This window comes from Cyprinus carpio, unplaced genomic scaffold (genome assembly GCF_018340385.1).
Source record: "Cyprinus carpio isolate SPL01 unplaced genomic scaffold, ASM1834038v1 S000006585, whole genome shotgun sequence".
NCBI classification, from domain to species: domain Eukaryota; kingdom Metazoa; phylum Chordata; class Actinopteri; order Cypriniformes; family Cyprinidae; genus Cyprinus; species Cyprinus carpio.
In genome coordinates, this window is record NW_024879238.1 from 632,619 (window position 1) to 647,253 (window position 14,635).

The following is a 14,635-nucleotide window of genomic DNA, read 5'->3' on the forward strand; positions in this document are numbered from 1 at the left end:
AAGAATAGGAGAAAGGAGAGAAAGTCTGGTTTATTGCCTGCAGAGATTGCTGCCTCTTTTTAAAACTAATTTTGAGGCTCCAATTGTTCCAAATTAAGCAGAACTGTGCTGCTTTCATAAATTAATTTGTGTCTTTGAAAATTTGACGAATTCCTTCGTCTGAGGTGGCAACCTCTGCAGGGAAGGGACCAGGACAGGTCTGGAGTGCTTCAAGGGTACAGCAGCAGATGTTGAGGGGCCGGCAGTGGAAGCAGAAGCAGCAGCAGGTTCTGGCAGAGGGGACCCAGGCTCACTGTAGGGTGGCCATTTCCATAACACCAAAAAGGAGGAACACTTCTTTTTAATTGCATAAGTCTCTGGTGTACTCGCAACTACAATGTACTCGTAATACAATTTTGTCCATTATATTGATGGTATCATGATACAGTGATTCTTAAAAAGCCTACTCTATTCATTGCCAGACAATTTGATGTAGACCTATGTGTAACAGAAGATGCAAAAAAAGTGTTTGTTCACAGTATTTGTATTTTTCAAGACATTGTGATGTCTGTTTCAAAAAAAAGTCTTGCACAGTGCCTGAAAACAACATTTCTGGACTACTGTAAATTAAATAATTAAATAAATAAAATTATCTGGCAGACCGGCACAGTGCCAGAAAACATAACATTTCTGGACTTCTGGAAATAACAGAAATACATAAACAAATAATGAATGCAAAAAATAAATACACATTTCAGTTCAAAAGAAGAACAACAAAGAAGTTCACCTTCTGCAGTAATTCAGGCGACAACAGCACCTTTAGGGTCATCATGGCCACCAAGCCCCCATTGCCCCTGCATTTTCTCCTACGGTACACATAAAAACAGGGAGTGGTACACATAAAAGCATAGCAAAAATAGTGTTATCAGCCTTCAAAATTCATATTTCATATAGCCCATTCATAAAATCAAAATGCAGCATTAGAGATCAATTTGGCTTAAGAGCTTCCTACAGGAAATGAGTGTAGCCTATATATATTTGCTTCATTAAATACAATACACAGTAAACTAACTGCATCAGATTTGTGAACACACATAAGACTACATAGAACACATAAGACTAGTGTACTCACCAAATAGTTGATTGTTTATCTGCAATACTTCTGCCCTTTCCTGGCAGCATCCAAGAGTCTTTTGTTTCCAAGGAACTTCTTGTACACATCTGTGCAGGGAAAGGTGAAATTGACACAAACTTGGAGCTCAGCCTTGAAGCTCATTTCTCCATGCAGATGTCATCATTAAAAAAAACTCGTTCTGTGTGTGCATTGCTGCATGGGATGGAGAAAATATAGGCGCTGATCTTCCTGAGATTCACAAGTGGTACATCTGCTTTGGAAAACAGTTTCAGATATCGCTCCTCACTGTGGCAACCTTCCATTTCCGGAGAGGTGAAGGAAGCTTTCACCATGGCATATTCCTCATACAGTCCATCCATATTAATGTCTTTCAGATTGCAGGCCTGGACAGCATCACTGTATTCTTCATAGGACACGGCAGTTGTGAGGTCAAGCTTTGCCACTTTGCTATGAAAGCTGTTCTCAGAGAAGTCATATCTTTCACTTATGTATTTCTTGGCTCTTTCATAGAAACCAAGAAAATCCTCCACACATTTATTTGGCAGGTAAGGGGGTAGCTGCTTGAGCTTGCTGTTCACAGTAAAGCCAAAGAACCTGTCTGTCATCCTTCTCTCAAGTTGCTGTTTCAGTTCAGTCATTACCTTAAACACATGTTATGCTGAACGATTTGGCCTCAAGTGCTTCAATGGTGCCTGAGAACACTTTTAGAATGTGACTGAGGAAAAGAAAATATGTCTCAGACACTTCAATGCTTTCCTCTCCAAAACATTTCCACAAAAACTGGGAGCACTGCTCCTCACCTTCACTCTGAAAGTAGCTGGTCAGGGGCTTCCAATACTTTAGTATTCTGTCAATAGATGGAAGCAGGGACAACCACCTTGTGACGACATGCCGTAACAGGTTGCATTCTTCCACTTCCACAAACTCACAGAATTCCTTCAACTGTGCAGTTCTGCTTGCTGACATGCTAAAATGGCTGTAAACCTTGAGCACAGCATTTTCAACATCCAAATCCAGGCTGTCTGCTGCATATCTTGTTGCATTGTGTAGGATATGGGCTAAACAGTTTGCAGGTAGCACATCCTTCTAAGCCAGTTTCAATTTCTGATAAACACTGTTGTGTTTTCCATAGTTGACACTGGCATTGTCTGCTGCATATGCAGACATGTTTTTCACATCAAGACCAGACATCTCCAGTTTAGCCAGCAGCTGGTTTGTTATAGCCTCTGAAGTTTCGTTGCTGTCACTATAAAAATCTAAAAGTGCATGTTGCACACCTTCCTCAAAGTGCAAATATCTCAGTACAATAAGGAAACACTTGGTCGTACCTTTGTTTGATGCGGCCGTTGCCACTGTAAAAGGCAGAATATTTAATTTGATGTAATCTGAATGTATATGTACAGAGTAGGGCGCTAGGACATTCTCACATAGAGCCTTAGCTTTTGTTTTCCCACAGGTCATACCCTTTGCTGTGGATGAGTCACTAAAGATCTATCAACTTTCACTCCACAGTCTACACTCCTGTATGACTGCTTGACTGCATGATAAACTTTACAAAGCTCTGCAGCGGAGATTTTATCATCCTGAGGTGATGCTGCTTCTCGAAAAAATGACCTCAGGGAAGACGTACCTGCAGCTCGTTGGTTACTTTTATGTTTTTCCATGCTGGCATGTCGTTCAATGGCAGCATTCACCCCCACTAACAACTAACACCCAACACAAACAAACACATTCTGCAAAATCCATGAAAAGCATCTCTACTGCTTTTTGCTATAAATTCGTGCACTTTTGTCCATCTCGGATTAAACGAGGTCTGACGTTTCAGCATGTTAACGTGATGATTTGACGTAGCCAGCACGTGGAGGCTTGTTTACGTTTTTAACCAATGATATATCAGATATTTATTTGACACCGCTTTCAGCCAATCGTTTGTTTGACCAGAGATCTTACGGCATTAGACGCTATGCTGTTGCATCCTAATAAAGATTCTAGAGCGGGTTTTTTAGGCTGATTCAGCGCAACTCCAAAAAGGAGGACAAATGAGTGTCCGGCTTGAGGCTGCGCCGGACGCCGGACAGGGGTCTTAAAATCCGGACTGTCCGGCCAAAATCCGGACGTATGGCCACCCTAGCTCACTGCCATCAAAAGAACCAGTCGGCTCTGTCATGACAATATTAAATATCAATACAACATTACAAACATTGCACATTACACCAGTCAGAGAAAAATTTATTTAGACTTTTCATCATAAAAAACAACATACATGCCCTGAACATACCTCCTGTCTCTGAGTGCCCTGCTGCTGCTGTCTCATTGTGCTCGTACCCTGCGGCCTGATTCTCCTCACCCCCCCTCTCCATATTCCCGCTTGTCTCCCGTGGGGAGACGAAGGGGTCGAGGAAAGACAGGACCGCAGAGTACTTCCACTTTTTCCCTGACCCTGCTGCTGACCCACTCCTCTTCTCCGTCTCCTTTCTCCTTTCTTTTAAATATGTGTCCCTCAGACTCTTCCAATATGTATATATAGCTCAAATTGAGTAAATAGCATTTTTTAAAACGGACCAGATTGTTCAACCTCCTCACTCACTTTATTCCAAGCAAGATCCTTTTTATTCCTGTGTCTGTAAAAGTATGAAGAAGTATCACACAGCCCTGGGTATCCACATACAGCCATAGACATAATATACGTAGACGCCTCATGACGTGCTGGAGCGTAATCCAGCATCGCCGCCATATTGGTTAGGTCTCCTCACTCTACACTAGCACCAGAGTCAATCGGAGTCAACGGAGAGTGAGCAACTATGCCCGTATTTTGTGCAGTTTACAGTTGCAATAACCGGCGCAGTATTGATACCAGATCGCATGGGATTACCTTTCACAAGTAAGATTGAACAATAATTTAGATTATTTTACCATTTATAATATTATGTCATCGTAACTAACGTTACTTACGTGTAACGTTCAGCAGGAACTGGTACTCTCTCTCATTGTCTCTTGCTGTTTTTTTTCTTCTTCACATTTTGAAGGTTTCCGAGTGATACAGGCTTGAGGAGGAAATGGGAAGTTGCTAAAAGAAGGGAGAGTCGTCAAAGCTTTGTAGTGAGCACTTCAAGCCTGATGATTTTGACAGGACGGGTCAGATTGTCAGGCTTAGAGATGGTGCGACCCCATCAGTCTTCAACTTCCCATGTCATCTCCAAAGAGTAGGTGTATTTTTACTCTACATGCTAACAGAGATGTCTATGATTCTTATGTGAAACAAAAGTTAATATCACACTTTGCTAAACATGTTTGTTACCGTTAGTTCTTTCTGCATGTTTAGGAATTAGTGATGTATTGTGTATTAAAATGCACTGTGGGATACTAAAACCTTTTCAAGTGTTTTTAATGAAGATGTTTTTAAGTATTATGTTTCTTATATTTTAGCCTGTAGTGACAAGGAACACAAAAACATCAAGGAAAGCTGAAGAGAGCCTACCAGTGGACCTTTCTCAGCAGTTCCCTGAAAGTGAACCTCAGCCCAATGATGTGAGTATTTGTGGGCTATGTGATATGTCCCATACAGCTATGAGCATCATGGCTGTGGTCATATCAAAATCTCTCCCTTGCTTTCTGCAACTCTTTTCAGACATACTCACATATACACTTTGTATATGTTCTAAATAAATAAATACACACATGAACAAATACACACCCTTTTTCACTGACACTCTCTCTCACAGACGCACCCTTTCTCTCTTTCCCATACTCATGGTGCTGGCAGTAATATTACGGGTAAGAAATTAAGAATGTGTGCCTGCACATATGCAGTGCTATGCACCAAACAACTGTGAGTGGTATGATATAAGCATCACTGAAAATATTTTCATCCTTCTTTCTACTAGGACCACTCCTATGCATTGCCCAATTCTCCTACTCGTCTAAAGGCCAGACTCAGTGAAGCTTTGGCTAGAGTGGAGAGTCTAGAGCGGGAGAAGCAAAATGAAAAGGCCCGAGAACCGAGAGCAAAGAAAACCGTGGAAAAAGAAAAACTGGAAGATCTGAAGGAAAAGAACCTTATAAATGAGGAGTTGAATGAAAGGTATTATAAAAATAAAGGTATTATTTCAAGGGAACTTACTAACTAGTTTGTATTAACTAAATTTCAGATCTTCAGATAGACCTCTTTTCAAAGCGGAGCCATGAATACACCAAGGACCAGAGAGAGTTTCCCCTCACACTGCACCTCCATGGTCCGAAAGCATACAGTTACCTGAGGGATTCTCTGCATCTTCCCATGCCACATCCACATACATTGCAACGGTGTAGTGCATGTTTTTTTTAATTACACTTTTTAAACATACTGGTTAAAATACTTAAAACACTTCAGCCCTACACAATGTACAACAAACAGGGAACTGATGTAGAAGTTTCGAGCATGTATGTGCTATTTTCACTATTTTTGAAAGTCTCGGAAAAAAGAACAATCTTAGAAAAAAATGAAAAAGTGCCCAAAATAGGGATCCAAGGGTTGAAGCACTTGAATAGCTATTTATTTTCTTTTTGTAAAGGTGGATGCAAATGTTTTATTTTTTCTTACTATAATATTTATACTTTTTTGTTACCAAATTTTGTGTTTTAGCATTTCTAATTATTTGAATGTATAAACAACTTAATTGATGAATGTTATTTTTTCTAAAAGTAGCCTTATGAATTTTTTTTCCTGGTTATCAAATGAAGGCATAAAACACTAATTTCATTTATCATTTATCTATTAATTATTTAAAATTAAGAAAACTTTTTGGCAAACAAATGGGATTTATTATTACAATTGAAACATGGAAGAAATGTTGTGTGATTTATTTAAAAAAATGTTTATTTCATTTTAGTAGTAGTAGTAGTAGGCCATGTACGTTTTACTTAAAAATACTACCGGACTTTTATTTTGACGGGTTGCTGTGAATACCTTTACAGTTCATTGTATATGATATGACGCTAGTTTTACTCAAATCAAGCGGTAAAATGCTCATGAAGTGACTCTCAGAGCAGTTTTGGAGATGTTATTCATGTGTCATGTGTCAAGTCCTCATTTAGTGAGAGGCAGACGCTGAAATCACAGCGTGCATCAGGCGCATTTCAGTATATGTAACCATGCATATTTACTTTGACTTTTGCGGCTTTATATTTACAGATAATGTCACGTTCTCGAGGCACATCAGATCTCGTGAGATCTCGTCAATAAAACAGCTTACACAGGCAATGTCACATCAAACTACCTCAGGAAAGCCATTCAGTGTCCACAACTGAATTCTGGATAGCAGTTTTATAAATAATTGTACAATATTATACATTCATTATATTTTACTTAACATGTTTTGTAGCTTAATTAATATGTTTGTTAAGTAATGACAGGTGTTGAATTCTTGAAAATTGATGGGTACATGAGCCCATAAATTTTGATTAACGTAGACTAACCATGTTCGGTACACTTTCGCCCTTCAAGCCCATCTTTCAAGTTGAAGATCCCTGTGAATGAACGTGTAGATAAATAGTGTAGGAACTCGATTTGTGTGAAGAAATTAATCATAAATGTGCATTAAAAAAGTTTTTTAAAAGAAATTGTGAGTAAAATTACTTCCTACTTTCCGCTGTCAAAAAACGCTCTGATTGGAAGTGACGCAGCGGCCGGTAAATCTCTCATCTCTTCGTAATGGAGTCAGACAGTGAAGAGATTGCAGTAGGGGTTAATGTCAACTCTTACGATGGGCCATTGCCGTATAATTATGAGCCGCCTAGGCGAGAGAGGGGGTCAGGCAGAGTTAAGGGGTAGGGGATAAATGGACAGGAGGAGAGAGATAGAGTTGTGGTGTGAGGAGAATCGGTGGAGAATTGGGCAGGTGTCTTGGTGAGTGACCACAGGCTATAGCTAATTGTGGCTAACGTTGTCTCCATGTTTATCACATTGCAGTATCTTTAATAAATCATATTTAGCAATGTTGCTGTCGACTTTGTTTGTTTTTCAAGCATCCATGTAGATTGTCACCATCTATGCCAGCAACATGTGTCTTAAAATGTTTAATTTAGATCCCAGATTTTAAATGAATGCTGAAGGCTGTAGGCTATAGCTTGCATCTGTGACGGTCAGCTAGTCTGGACAGAGATGGAAATGCTGTGCATTTCTACACAACATAGTTTATCGTGAAATTTTGTAGAAATTGCTAGCTGATTTGTAATCAGTAACTGCTTTCAGACCTAGGTGTCCACATGTTCTGCTTCTGCAGATGTCAAGCGTTTGGGCCGTATATCTGAACAACATAACCGGCCAGCTGGAATTCCGAACTTAGCCAGCTGTTATACTACTCCCCTCTTAGTATTTCCGGCGGACATTATGTAAATGAGCTCGCATGTACTGCGGAGTACGTGTATGAAAGCAGTTAGTGTTCCGGTTAGGACGGGAATATGCTGTTCATGTAAATACAGTCATTGTTGCAAGGATCTTTTATTGTCACGTGGAGGGAATACTGGTGTAAGGCATGCAGATAAATGCATCTAATTGACAGCCTATACTGTGCAAGGGGTGTGTCTTTTTACAGTGCATATTTATCTAAGCTTTAGGAAGTAAGTAGTCTACATGTCGTTTCTTACACCAACCACTAGAGCTACAAGGAGGGAAGGAGAGTGAGTTTATCTTAGCACATTTTGTTTAACAGGTGCTTGTGTGGTAGATGTGAGGCTATGCCCATCAGCAGTGGAGAGTGTGTGCTGTAGGGAGGTCGATGCCTATTGGTCCCTTGTCCAAAACCTAGATCCCCCAGAAGACATTACCAGCCTCACACTCCATCCAGGGTTTGAAGCATCCTGTCTGAATCCTTTTGTGCTGCAGATAGCATACATGAACTACGGACAGGAGCATGGCCCTCTCCAAGCCAGCAGACCAGAGTACGTTTTGAGCAAAAATTATTTCACACTGCAATTTAAAGAACCAGCTTTTCTACACACCAAAATAGTAAATCCTGTTAAGCAGGGTTTTTAAACTCAGTGGTTTCCATATACTTACAATAAAAACAACTTTGGTGTTGTGTAGTACAGTAGAATATCAGCCAACAGGATATGCAATATTTACCATTGGAATTGTTTACTATGAAAACATGGTATGATCAAGATGTAATTATGTCCCAATCTCCACCACAGGCAGTTCCGATACACAGCACACAGGCAGGTTGTCCGCTGGGCGTACGGAATACTAGGCAGGAACATTAGGAAAGCCATACCTTCATGTGTTGTGTCAGCAATAAGGAGGCAGTTTGCAGAGGAGGGACAAACATACAAAGTGACCCCGCTTGGAAGACGATTAATAAATCCATAGTGAAAGAAACTGTACTGGTAAAATTTATCTTTTATTACATGTTAAAACATGAGTGTCATGCGAGATGGAGGCTGACTGCCTCATCCTTAGCAACCTTCTGGAGGGAAGAGGTGAGGGGGGGGTGGTGCAGCAGAGGACAAGACCGCACTGCTTTCTTGTAGGGCCTGTGGTGACTTGCAGTATTCCTCTTCCAGAGAGACCATAAGATTTGTTGCGTATCCTTTGAGGAGAGAAATGTTTAGAACACATTTAGTAACATGGTTGACACATAAAAAAAAAAAAAAAAAAAAGATAGATTCACATAAAGATATTGAAAAATTAAGTGAAACTACTAACCGTAAGATGGTTTCGCCTTGATGGGGTGGACTATTCAGCCACCTTTCCGAAACCACGGGTAGCGAACGGCCGTAGCGTGCCTCACCCTCACTGGTTCGAGCTACATCTCTGTTGCCATTACTATTGAAATGTAGGGCCGCTAAGAGAAGTCTGTAGTAGATAAGTAGATAGAACATTAAGTCGCCAAAGCTAACCCAATGCAGTGAAATGCAATAGAAATACATGACATTAATGTTTTCAGTTCAAATGGGTCTAAGACAATGACTCAACTTTGCAATTATTTTTTTGCAAACAATATGTAATGCTGTTATCAATCAATAACATTTTGGTCTGCTATACAAGACTCCATTAGTTTTTAGCCATATTCATTCTGTCATCATTTACCTGCTACAAAAGTATTGCAATATCCTGAAATTGAAAAAAAAAAAAAAAAAAAAAAACCCTAGTTTTACTAGTATCGATACTTTTAAGTGATAACACTACCTGCTGTACATCCCAAGAAAAGAAAAGCCAGTGTGTTTGGGAGCAAAGTGCAGAATGAGGGAATGGTAGGCCTCCAGGGAGAATGTCTGATGCTGAGGTGACAATTGTCGAATATACTTTACCAGTGCTTTCCTGGTAGCTACACTCTCCAGTTTAGTGGCTGCTGGTGATCCTGAATAAAACATTCTGTCATATAGTCTGTCACATTTCACCATCTGAGGCTTTACCTGAACAGATGAAAGATTCATCTTAATAATTGTTCACCATTGTACATTCATTGGTAACACATGCACTAATGCAATCCAGTACAAAATATCTTTATAACATTATGAAGTTCATAATGTTTAATATTTACTCTGAAAAGTGTAAATTACAAAATAGTAACCATGGAGATCATGAAAATTTGACATGTAATCCTTATTTGTGATTGTATATGGCATGTATGGTGAATGCTAGATATAAGCTAACTACCTAATGAACGATGTTAACATCTTATGTTGCACTGTGATCCACGATGGACCACTTCTGGCTCAGGGTCCATTGTAGAGATGTCTCCATCTCCATCTTCAGGATCTGAAGTGGCAGTTGCACCCACCCCGTCTTTGCTGGGAGCACTCTCTCCCAAAATCTGAAAACAGACCAAAATCACAACTTTGAACTTTAAAAAAAAAAAAAAAAAAAAAAAAAAAAAAGTAGTTCTTTCATGAAAATCCCCCATTCATGCATTATTTAAAAGACTGCTAATCTGTTCAAAGTAGTCCAGAGCTGCATTCCCTCGCATGTGCCCTGTTGATACCAGCTTCAATTAGTCAAAGAAAACCAAGGCAACTTCGATGTAACTAAGAAAACTAATATTGTAAAGCATTACTTGGATGTGTTTTGGAGACAGTGAAGTCTTGTTTACACTTTTGCCTGGCTCCGAAGAGAAAGAGTGCGCTCGCAACCGGCTCTCTCTCTGCTCGTTCTTTCAGTTAAACATGCGCCCTGTCACAAGCGCAGCAGTTCATCTACATTACTCACCGATCAAATAAGACTTTGGCGGGACAAAAAATAAAAAAATCACTTTGGCAGACTCTTCACTCCCGCCAGATTTTGCTGGTGGACTTGCATGCACCGATGGCACAGCTCCATTTGCCAGCCTAACCCACTCTCTTCATCGAAATCCCATGCGAAATTCCATTAGATCCCCTTGGTTGTAGCTGTTCATTGTGAAGTGTTTTTCACATACCACCGTGTGTCTTGTCAACGAGGAGGCAGCAAAATTGCTTCTCTTTGCCTGGACGAAATGTATCCAAGCACGGTAATCTTTGTGTTTCTTGTTTGGAAATCGGTGGACCCAATGGCCAGACAAGTTGGAGTTGTTGCATCCAAAACAAACACAAAAATTCACCATTGTGACAACTCAAACCTACTATAACTATATTAAAACTATAACGACAATCTCTCTTTTTTGTTACCACCTCTCAGACGCCCAACACTACTCCTGGCGATCGACTGTCCTGCAAAGTTCAGCTCCAATCCTAATCAAACACCCCTGGAGCAACTAATTAAGGTCTTTATGATCACTTAAAAATTAAAGACAGGTGTGTTTGATTAGGGTTGGAGCTAAACTTTGCAGGACAGTCGATCGCCAGGAGCAGGGTTGGGCACCCATGACGTAAACCCACACTGAGAACCAGGGCGGCAGCGCGTCATATTACGCGTTCTCTGGGAAAAGGTGTTTTTTTGGAGCATAGCTTAGAATAGGTACACTTTTTTCTTAATTTCTGCCTGTGGGTGTTGTAAAACATATGTATTCTTATGTATGTCTTTTTAAATTGACATTTTCATACAAGATTCTGTATAAATTAAGTTATACAATTAAATTGAAAGATGGCCTTTCACCGCACGCAAGCGACCACACCTTTGTTGTCGACAGCCAGACAAGCATGTTTGTGTGATCATTCCCTGGGAGAATATCCATCCTTTTGGACCAATAGTTTTTTGAAAATAGAAAAAAATAAAAAAATTTATTATCATATTTGATGTCTTAACCAATTGATGTGTTTGTTACTATATACCTCCTGTAATATCAAGTCAATAAGATCATTGCACATTGAGATGTAAGTATCCATGTGTTCACACTGTCTGGCGGCCATTTTGAAAGATGTCTGAAAACTTTCACCAAAAGAGGAGCCCCCTTAAATGTGTTTTTTTTTTTTTTTTTTTTTTTTTTAGACGTTTAAGCCTTTATTTTGGGGGTGTTTCACTACTTACTGTAAAATTAGGCAATTAATGTTTATACTTTTGCATATTATAGCCTGGAACTTGGATGTGGGAAATAATTACAGTTAGATCCAAAAGATAGTTCTAGCAACACAGCTCAGATGCTGCAGAACACATCTGTATAAGATTGTGTGCTACGATAATATATAACTTCACAGGCATAACTGGCTTGTACTTTAAAATCCATAATATTATACATTTACAGTTTATTGCTGGTCTGTGGTTTTACAGTGTTGTAATTGTTAAAGATTTCATATTATTGTAACGTGAGCTTAAAGGGTGCACTACTATAAAAATCACAGTTTCAGTGTGACATCAATAAGAAAAAGTACAATTTCATAGATATTGTTAATAATAGGTGATATTAAAATATGTATGTATAATTTATCTTGCACAATCTTTGTCATCTTAATAAATATTACATGAAATTTATTAAAAATTATTGCTGCTCCAATTAAGCTCAGTGTGTTCTCTTCAGTCATTTACTGCATGATGGCTAGTTTTCCTTTGTGACTTGTAAACGGTCACAAAGAAAAGCGGCCATCATATACTAAATGACTGAGGATCACACGCTAGCAGACTTTAAATTCATTCATAAATTCACAACAAACTCATCCAGAAATGTGTGCATAGTTGCTAGGAAACTCATGAAAGGAAATGAAAACAATGTGTTCTAAAATCATCTGAAAATATTAAACATGTTTGATCTCCTCCGACTGCATGGAATCAAAGTCTGTGACCATCATACACTACGCGATTTTCTATGGAATCAGTCGACTCAAATCTACAGACTGACTCAGACCTTTGGCAACTAGCATCAACTTCTCCAGACTTTAAATCTGTGGAAAATAAGGGCGAAAATCTTGTAAAGTATTCCAGCCTTAAGAGAATATAGAAAAGTTGACATCCATTTAAGAGGAGGCTTCATAATGAAGCTAGTTTCTGTGTTCACCCCCACGAATGAAATGTTTTATTGGTGTATTCTATTTGATTTTTGAATGTTTCTTAGCTGAACATGGACTAGTATAGATGTTGCGGTGTTCTTAAATATCACTTCACTATGAATATATAACTCATCAAATTAAATCAATTAACAAAATATTTTTTTTTTCTTTTTTTTTTTTTATTTTAATTTTTAATATTAGATTTTTTTTTTTTTTTTTAATTATTCTTTAAAATGGTTGTTAAAATAATCCAGAATTTTTAATAAAACTTGATAAAGCTTAATGGGAACGGGTGTGCCTAAAGATTACAGAAAATTACTCATTAAGCACAGCAAGACTTTTTGCATTTAATGATGTATGTCACTGGATACACATTTGCATAATCCCCGCCTGCCCGCGAAATACGAACAGAGTCTGATCTGCCCACAAACACTTTTGCTTTTAGTGCGTTTACATCATGTTGAAAAGACGCGGTGTTCAAGGGTACCACAGAAATACAATTCGAGCCTTTTGTTGTGTGCTTGTCATTTTTATCAAGAACTGCTTCTCTAATCTGGGCTTTTATCTTCCTTGGCTTCTAATCTTCTTAATTTGGACTAACAAGCTCTCTGAACCATGACCTGTGAGTAGTACGATTGATACGTTAGGTGTACATTTTCAATTGAGTGCTCAAAATATAATTTTTTTGTGCCAATATGTGATGTATACCTAGTGCAGCTTTAGGTTTCCAGGTAAAGCACGTCTTACTGAAGTAGTTCTAAAAATTCGCAGTGAACCTAAGAATATGTCGATTATTGTAGACTGAAGTTGTTCTAATTACTTAGTTTAAAAATAAAGAATGTAGTGTAGCACACAGACTTTATAATAATTGTGAAACTGCTGTTTATTGTGCTGCACCGGCAGTTACAGGGTTAATGCGGGAGAGATGAGTGATTTCGGCTGGTGCTCCTGTGATACAACTGTTCTTCGTTCTGATTAAAAGTTAAGACCAAGCGGCTTTTGTCTGTCATTCTTCAAACATTACAGTAGACATATTTGGGTTTACAAACTGTATTGTTTAATCAGTTAGTCACGTTAGCACTCGGCTAACGTATCCACCTAGTGTTCACAGTTTAGCAGCTAAACTTCAGCTGTGGGCACGATTCACTTGCATAAGTGTTTTTGTATTTTACGTCATTATAAGAACGGATTGATTATATTATTGTTTTATGTAAATGTGCTTGTCAATGGTAGCGCTGGCTAACTGGCTCAAGGACTCATCTCTGTGCCAATCACAACAGGTTTGGCCAGCTGACCAATCAGAGCAGAGTAGGCTTGAGGAAGGGAGGGGCTTGCTCCGAACTTGCTTGAAACGAATAATTTCCTAATCATTGGCAAATGACTCTAATATTAAATGTATATTCTGAGAAAATTACAATGTTAGATGCATTTAAACCTGATGTAGGGGACTCCAATACAATATTGGGACACTTTAAAATACCATCTGACCTGCTCTTTAATCAAAATGCTTTTGTCATTTAAAATAAAATTAAAAAAATCTTTGTGTGAGAAATTAATATTTTATTTTAACATCACATCTTGAACTGAAACCACACAGTGCACTAAAAATGTCTCGATGTCAATTTTGGGTAACTTAATAGGTACGTTTACCCTAACTGGTCAACTGTGAGCTGTTTATTTATTTTAACTGAAGAAAACAACATTTAAAGGAATAAGAAAGGTGAGTACCTTTTTAATTGTTGACAATTTAAGTTAATTGTTGCGTAAGCTAGAGGACCATGCAATTGGGCCTGATTGCGTCGTGATATTAATCATGGCACGTGTTGAGCATGAACCATGTGAAACTAGTGAATAATGTTACCATATCTTTCTGAAGACAATGAAGAAAGTCAAACAATTTACACTGATTTAAAACAATTTAATGATTGGGAAAACTTCAAAACATAAATGATCAGGTTGCGGGTGTGTGTGTGTGTGTTTACAACTATATACATTTAACACTAAACTGATTAAAAATATAATAACTAGCAATAAAAGTGTTTATTTTCAGTGCATTAACATTTTAATAATTGTGTGGGTGTGTGTGTTTATGTGAACAGACAACATTTCTGACAAAGCCAGTCAGTGTCTCTGCGCACTCCAGGTGGA

The 14,635-nt window shown here is 38.6% G+C and overlaps 1 pseudogene; it reads left to right on the forward strand.

Moving 5' to 3' along the window:
* Positions 1 to 3,645: 3,645 nt before the first annotated feature.
* LOC122144050 lies at positions 3,646 to 6,629 on the forward strand (annotated as a pseudogene).
* The last annotated feature ends 8,006 nt before the right edge of the window (positions 6,630 to 14,635 follow it).